Source organism: Aplysia californica, unplaced genomic scaffold (assembly GCF_000002075.1).
Source record: "Aplysia californica isolate F4 #8 unplaced genomic scaffold, AplCal3.0 scaffold00050, whole genome shotgun sequence".
Lineage (NCBI taxonomy): Eukaryota > Metazoa > Mollusca > Gastropoda > Aplysiida > Aplysiidae > Aplysia > Aplysia californica.
In genome coordinates this window covers 855,801-864,095 of record NW_004797320.1, presented here as the reverse complement: position 1 = coordinate 864,095, position 8,295 = coordinate 855,801, and positions in this window count along the sequence as shown.

Below are 8,295 nucleotides of genomic sequence, written 5' to 3'. Positions count from 1 at the left end.
AGCCTCGCTCTCGCTCGAAGATTTCTTCGTGGAGTCCGCCAGGCCCATTATAACCCTATTTCATACCCTACCTAAATATTCCTATTTTTATCACTTGGGGACCAGGCAAACCCCCTAACTTCTAATAACTATTGTAGTGGTAATTTTCTATTTCTGCCACTTGGGGTCCAAGTGGACCCCCCTGACATGAAAAAGGCAGTTAATGGAAAATACCTATTTTGATCTTTGGGGTCCAAAAAGACCCTTTATGTTTTATCTATTGTTTTCTTATTATTATGTCTGTCAAATTATCCATTGTTTGATTTTCAACCTTTTTAGCACATTTTACAAACAACTGAACAACCACAAACACCACAATTGCATGATTTTGTTAAACTGGAGCCTCAAGCAATTGATGACCAGAGTAGGCCTACTTATTTTTATTTGGGTCCTTATACACTTGCTGACAGCCCAATTGAGGATTGCAATGATGGTATGTTTTCCTCCCTCATAAAGATTGTACTGTATCTTAAAAAGTGGAACTATGATGAAGCAATGGCAAATGAGCAATAAGAAGTGAGCAATCTGAACTCAGGTGTTTGAGAAGGAGTTTAATCTGACGGAATTGAAGGCAGCCCTCAAAAAGTGTAAAAAGAGAAAGGCCCCAGGACCAGACCACATCACCAATGAGATAATCCTCAACCTGACAGACTTTTCCCTCTCCATACTCCTGGATTTCTTCAACAGGACCTGGAATGGGGGACAGCTCCCAACAGAATGGAAGAAGACAAGCATCACAGAAATGCTGAAGAAGAACAAACCAGCAAGCCAGCCTTCAAGCTACAGACTAATCTCTTTAACATCATGCCTGGGTAAGGTCGTCGAGAGAATGGTCAACGACAGACTGTACTAGTGGATGGAAAACAAAGGCACAATCAGCACATCACAGGTAGGATTCAGGAAAGGCAAAAGAACTATGGACCACCTCATCAAATTTGCACAGAAGACCAGCGACGCCTTTCAATATAAAGACAATGTTATGGCTGTCTTCATCGACCTGAGGCAGGCGTATGACCGTGTGTGGAGACAGGGACTGTTCTTCAAAATGCAAAAGCTTGGGATAGCAGGAAGGGTGTACAGCTGGATCAAGAACTTTCTGTCTTGCAGAACTATCCAGACGTCATGTGACAGCAAGATTCCTTCACAGAGGACACTCGAGGAAGGCCTCCCACAGGGGTCAGCACTCAGCTGTACCCTCTTCCTGTTGTTCATGAACGACTTGCCAGATGTCATCTCCTGTCAGAAAGCACTCTACGCTGACGACTTGCTCATCTGGAGCAAAGGAAGTGACATGAGAGCACTGAACCAAGCCATCAACGCGGACCTGACTACTATCTCGTCCTACTACCAGCTATGGAAGGAGATGAACACAGACAAGATTGTTTTTGGACTCTTCAGCCTCAAAAACAAAGTTACAGCAAGTCTGGTAAACCTTAAGACCAATGGAACCACCATCAGACATGAGGACTATCCAAAGTACCTTGGTGTACAACTGGACCGAAAGCTGTCTCTCAAAGATCACTTAGGCGAGCTGACCAAGACAGCCACATCCAGACTAAACCTCCTGAAACACCTTTCATCACTCAACTGGGGAGCTGACAAAGCAACCCCCCGACAACTTTATATAGGGTATGTCAGATCTTTGATTGACTACTCCCTACCACTGCAATCCATAGCCAGCCAAAACTCTTTGGCACAGCTTGATAGAGTACAGAACCAAGGACTCAGATTTGTTTCTGGTGCGATGAAGACCACGCCTACAAGTGCCTGCGAAATCCACACCAACATAGAACCCCTGGACCTCAGAAGAAAGAGTGTTACACTCGAAACCTACCAAAGATTTGTGCGGCTAGAAAACACGAACGAAAGCAGAAAAATGGCAGATGAGTGGGAACCAAGAACACGCATCCAGAAGACCTCCTTCACGCGAGAAGTAACAAAACTACTTGAGGAGTTTGACCCACCCGAGAACAGAGAACCAATCACCAACATTAGCAGCGAACCTCCATATTGGCAGACACCAGAAATCACAGTAAGGACGACACTTCTAGACCCTTCTTGTGACAAGACCACACCAGAAGAAATCCTCAGAACTAGTGCCCCAGAGACAGTGGACTCGTATGCTGAAACCCCAATTCATGCATACACAGATGGGTAAGCAACAAATGCTATACGGAATGCTGGATACGGATCCATTATCAAATATCGAAACAACCTTTGAGAGAAAAAGCAAACCCAACAATTTGGCCCATATGGAACATACAGCTCCAACTATATGACGCAGAGAGAGTTGCCATAGGAGCAACTAGGAGTTGCCATAGGAGTTGCCAAAGGAGCATGTTACCCTGGAGCAACTAGGAGTTGCCATAGGAGCATGTTACCCTGGAGCAGATCACCCAAGACTTTTTGAAGGCTCAGTAACACCAGGGGATGTTGTTGTCTTCTCTGACTCAGTGTCAAGTACTCCAAGCCGTCGAGGGAGGAGGAGACTACAGAGGGGACGGGAACATTCTCAGTCTTGTAAAACAGATGGACACTTCCTATGGCCTCCGGGTCACACTGCAGTAGGTACATGGCTATTCTGGAGTACCAGGGAATAAGCCTGCAGACCAGCTATCAAAGACTGGAGCAAACCTGCCCCAGACAGACACAGCCGCCTCTTTACAGACCTGCAGAGGGATCAACGAAGCCAAAAGCGGAGACGAGTGGCTAAACAGATGGGCCAACGCAGAAACAGGAAGATCTCTCTTCGGGTACATGGACAAACCCAACCCCAAAGACCCATCGAATCTCTTATGTAGAGCCGATCAGACTTTGATCTTCAGAGCCCGCACAGGACACTTACACACCAACAAGCACATAAACAGAATCAACCCCATGTGGGAACCCCATTGAAGACATTGTGACTACCACGAGGAGACCGTTGCACATCATCTCCTTCACTGCCCAAACCTGGCAGTTCTTCGACGCAAGCTCCTACACACACCTACAGACTTACAAAGCCTGCTCTACTCTGGCGTTGACCAGATAACAAGGACAAGTGGTTACTTGAGGGAGGCATTGCGCTGCCAAGAACGAAATGCTCGCAGCTAAAGGGATTTGAAAACAACAACAACATACTTGTTTGCAATGAGCACTGAAAAGTTATAATACAGTACATGTATAGAGCTATATACATGAAATATATTTTAATATTTTATCTTTATTTGCATTTATGTTTTACAAAATTGCAACCATGTTAATTATTACCAACAATACAAATATAATAAATAATAAAGATGTTACTTTTATAGTTCCCTGTCATTTATGTCTCTAAAAAAGTGTTTCACAGTGTTCATCTTCTACATCAGACCAGGTGATTCTTTTTCTTCTTCTTTTCAAATCCATTCAAAAGAGTAGTGAGCCATTCAATCCTGCTAACTTCATTTACTCAATGTATAATGCTCCTTTTTAGACTTCATCTGAAACTTCTAGACATCATATATTAGAGCATACCTGTAGGAGTAAATGGTGTAAAGCACTCTTATGCTTTTGTTAATAGTGTCACTGTTTGATATTGATATGTATTTTCTTGAAATTCTAATTTGAAGATTCATTTTGATTTCTAGAATTCACGTTGTATGGATAAAAAAAGCAAGTTGTTATAGCAGGAATAAGTTTTTACAACACCAAAACCCAAAAAGCGACAGCAGTATGGAAATTGCTATGGGGTCCAAATAGACCCCAAAGCAAGAAATGGGTGGTTTCACCATATTTTCACTCTATTTATTAGGGGGTCCAAATGAACCCCAAAGATGTAAATCTCAAAATTCAGGGGAGGCATTTCGGGGTGAGTAAATCATGCAAGTGAAAGAAACAAAATTTGGGGTGGTCAGGCAGGGGGTCAAATCAGGAAAAGTAAAGAAATTTCAGATTCGTAGGTCAAAAGTTGACGATTTTAGAGCAAAAAAACATGGCCTTGGGGTCTATTGGACCCCAAAGATGGAAAAAGGGTTTTAAGGAAACAAAATCATCATCATCTTCATCATCATCACCATCATCATTTATTCATAGAAGTTTAATCAACCAATAAGAAGTAGACATCATCCCGCCATTTGATGAAGCTGTCCATGATACTTTTAATAATTTTTTGCCTTTCCTGATTGGAGGAGCACCAGATCACTGCTGCCCAGGGGTAAGGTCGTCGTCTGTTCCAATAACATGAACAATCCAGCACAATCGGGCTCAAGATGCATTGACTTAGTACTTGTTCAACCAGCTTTGTCCAGCTCTGTTTAATTCACTTTTTATCCCCACCCATCGTATATGCCACTCTATCAATTGTTCAAGGACTTACATATATACAAGCCGACTTTGTTTCAATGAAGGACACACCAGATTACTGCCAGAAAAGCTGATCTATCTAGAACAGTCATTGCACTGGGGCAATACAGTTCTCAAAGCAGCAGAGGAGAAATCTTAACAGGCCAGCTCATATATTATTATAATGATGTGGGTATACATCTAAATCACCTAACTTTGGGATAACGAGACCCCTTTCATTAAAATTCAGTCATATCTTTAGATTTTCACAAAATATGTATTGTAAGATGTTGCATAGCTTACTCAAAGGCAGGCACGAAACTTTTGAAATTTTAATTTTAAAAACTGCAAATACACACACATATATATATATATATATATATATATATATATATATAAACAAAATCATTTTTAAAAAAATTGATAATTGGCCTTTGCATACTGTGCTGTAGTAAACAGTACAAGAATTAGGCCCTTGCACCATAGATGGGGTATGGGGAGGGGTATTATGATAATATTATATATAAATATATTTTAACAAAAAGTATATATGGACATTGATACATGAGAAACAGACAATGTATATCTGATAACCCATTTCTCCTTTACTATAAAAACAAATTAACATTTTTTTGCAAATACACATACAGGGTGATTTTAAAAAACCAACTGTACAACTTTTTTCCTAAATATCTTGCACAAAATTTGTACTAGAATGTTGTAATTTGGGTCAGATATAATTAATTCAAAAGGAATTTGTTTCAAGTAAAATTCACAAAGAAGAAACTTATTTTCGAAAATGAAAATGACTTTTATAAAAGCCACCTATAAATGCAAAATGCACCAATTTAAAAGATCTTGTAAGGAAAATCACGAAATGATTGGTTTGTTTTTTCCTTTTCTTTTATTTAAAAAATCTAAACTTTCCATCTCTGTAACCTTTAAACAATATATCACTTCTTCTACAGAGTTTAAACAATTTTTTTGTAAAAAATCCTGGAATTCCGAGAACCAATGGTCTATATACGTCCTTCTTTGGACTCAAAAAATTTTAAAGCGTCATTTGTAATGTTCAGTGGGGGTCAAACATAAGGATCCAATTAACAATGAGTACTCAAAGCCACACACACTGTACACCTACAGTACGGAGCTGTTTCTAAAGACAATAGCTGGGGAGGGGGCGGGGTAGGTTGCATTTGTGGAGTTGATATAACTTGAAAGGTGAATATGGGTTTGCCAAGGAATCAAATGTCATAGAGGAATAAACACATTGCTATCCTCTGATAGCTTCATAAATGGGATAATGGTACAGTCGAAGACAAAGGTCTGCCTTGAGAATGCGGACCGTTGAGGTGTAGGAAAGTCATTGCTGTAGACATCATCTACGGACAGACGTCTCATGGCGCTCACCTACTGAATTCTGCACCCTGGCGATGTTCAAAGGGGTCCAAAGAGTGTGTGTTTGACCTGAAGTGGTCCTTTTGTCTGGGGATTTTTAGTTCTGATTCTCTACAGGTCCTAACTGATGGACCATTTCCACCCTTGACCCAGGCCTTAAGGACACTTTAATATTATTTCTGTACCTAGGGCGAAACTTGCGAAATGAGTTGGTGGTGAGGAAATGTTCACTACAAAAAGGGCTCTGTTCTTTACTTATCTTAACCATGATTTCAGCAGGCAAAGGAAACTTGAGAAAAACTATCTGCAAACTTCTGTCGGCCTGTTAGACTACTGTAGTTTGCAATATGGCGCAATCGTTGGGATTTTAAGTGGTATGCCTAATGCAAACTAGTGTGTCATGTTACAAAAATGGGGACATAGCAGAAAATGGGTTGTTTTTTTAAGCGCTATGTAGAGCCAAACTTTTCTGTGGATTTTTCTAAGATGAATATCAGACAAATTCCTTTTGACTTCCAAATGTGTGTATAATTTTGAAATGCCAAACTTCAGTGTGGAGGAAAATATTTACCAAAAAAAGTTGTACAGTTTTTTTGGATCACCCTGTATTTTAACTAAATCACTCAAACAGAGCTATACTTATCTTTTAAAAGAAAATTCTAGGTATTTGAGCAATATAGTTTGCCAGACTCGTATTCAGAAAAATTAAGTTCTTTTTTCCACAAAATCACGGTTTTCTAACGTCTGTGGTGAAACAGTCCAACTTTTTGCTTTGCACGCAAAAGACATATGTTCGATTCCCCAGTTGCAAAGTTTATTCTATCAAGTATCTCCATATTTTGTTTACCCTATTCATACGTCTAGTTTTACTATCGTATCCATATGACGTGGGGAACCCTGTGCCACCACTTTCCAAAGAGGAAATTTACTCGTTAATCCAATCCGTACGCTTTGCATAGCAGTCTGCTAAAATTATTTTTTGAGAAATACTGAAAGTTTCAAAAGAGATCTTCGCACTAGAAGTATTCTAAAATGTGAAGAATACAACGGCGGGGGAACAAAATAACCCCAGGGCGTACGGATAGGGTTAAGACGCTACATCCCACTCGGCTTGGGTCATGCCTGACAAATTATCTCAGTCATGTGATAGAGGACCTACAAGATTCGTAATCAATCAGAGTCAGCACAACTGTTTTGAACACGGAACAAGGCAGTACTTAGATAATACTGTTGAGAGCTAAAAGAAGGCAGCAGTAAAAAAGACTAACGAGCATAAGAGAAAACATGATTTCTTTCCTTATAATTGCTCACTTTAAAAAAATTTTCACAGCAAAAATGCAGACAAAAATTTACTAAAACTGTTATATTTGAGACACTGTCTCTTAGGACTATGAACACATGATATATGACATTCCTGCAATACACAGCACGTTTTAAAGAAATAACATACAGTCGAACCTGTGTAAGATATCCACACATTGTTGAGGAGAAAAGTGGCAACATAAGACAGGTGGCCGTCAAACACAGGACAGATAAAATCTTGTTTTCTTTTAAATTACGGTTTTGTGCAACATTACAACAAAACGAAATGTGTCAGATGAGGAAGACTGAGTGCCATAGTAATGCAAACAAATGGGTCACCACCACTCGACCAACAAGTGAGACTTCTGCGACGAGGTCATGTTGACTTCCATTCTGATCTTATGGACTGGGTTTACCGACTGGGTAAACAATGGCAGCTTATCTCACTTACAATTTGTGTATAAGTTAAGGTGTGGGCGGGGCTTGTAGGTTATGATGGATCATACGTTTCTCTCACTAGATGCTGAAAATTTATTGTTACAGATTGGTCTTTTGGGGTAAAAGTTGAGAGTGAAAGCAAAATGATTGGTTCTTTTATTGGAGAGACTAACAATAACAAAAGGTGAATATATTATGACTGCTCTCCACAACGTAAGGGGTCAATACATAATCAATGACAAAGTGTCTGGCGAAGAGAGATTTACATGGTCATCCTAGAGAAGCATATTTGGTTGTTGGTTGATAAAATATGGAGGCCATAACCGCGTTGGACAGGTCGCTTTACAGTGAAATTATTTTTTGAAAAACCGCAAGGGGGGAAATGGAGTGTGGCCGTTTGTACAGACAGCCATATTATAGGCCTACAGGTGGCCGTCATAGCAAGTTCGACTGTGTGTGTATATATATATATATATTTTTAAAAAAAAATTAAAAAATCAGTTTGTAATAATGACCTTCATATAGACATGGTCTAAAGCTTATCACACACCAAACAATTTTTCCAACCAAACATGTCTTGGACCCTCTCCCCAATTTACGAAGTTCAATGTCTCCCAAAACTCCAAAGCATTCATCTGCGTAACTCACAAAAAGCAGTTTGCATTTTGATCAACATGTGGTTCATCCCTCATAAATTTATGATGACCTTTAATATAAAAGGAGGAAGAGAAGTTATAGACCATGTTTGTTCTGCATTTGTAAAGCTTTGCTGAAAAATTTCCATAAAATGTTGTTCCGGTCTCTGAGTAGGAGGCG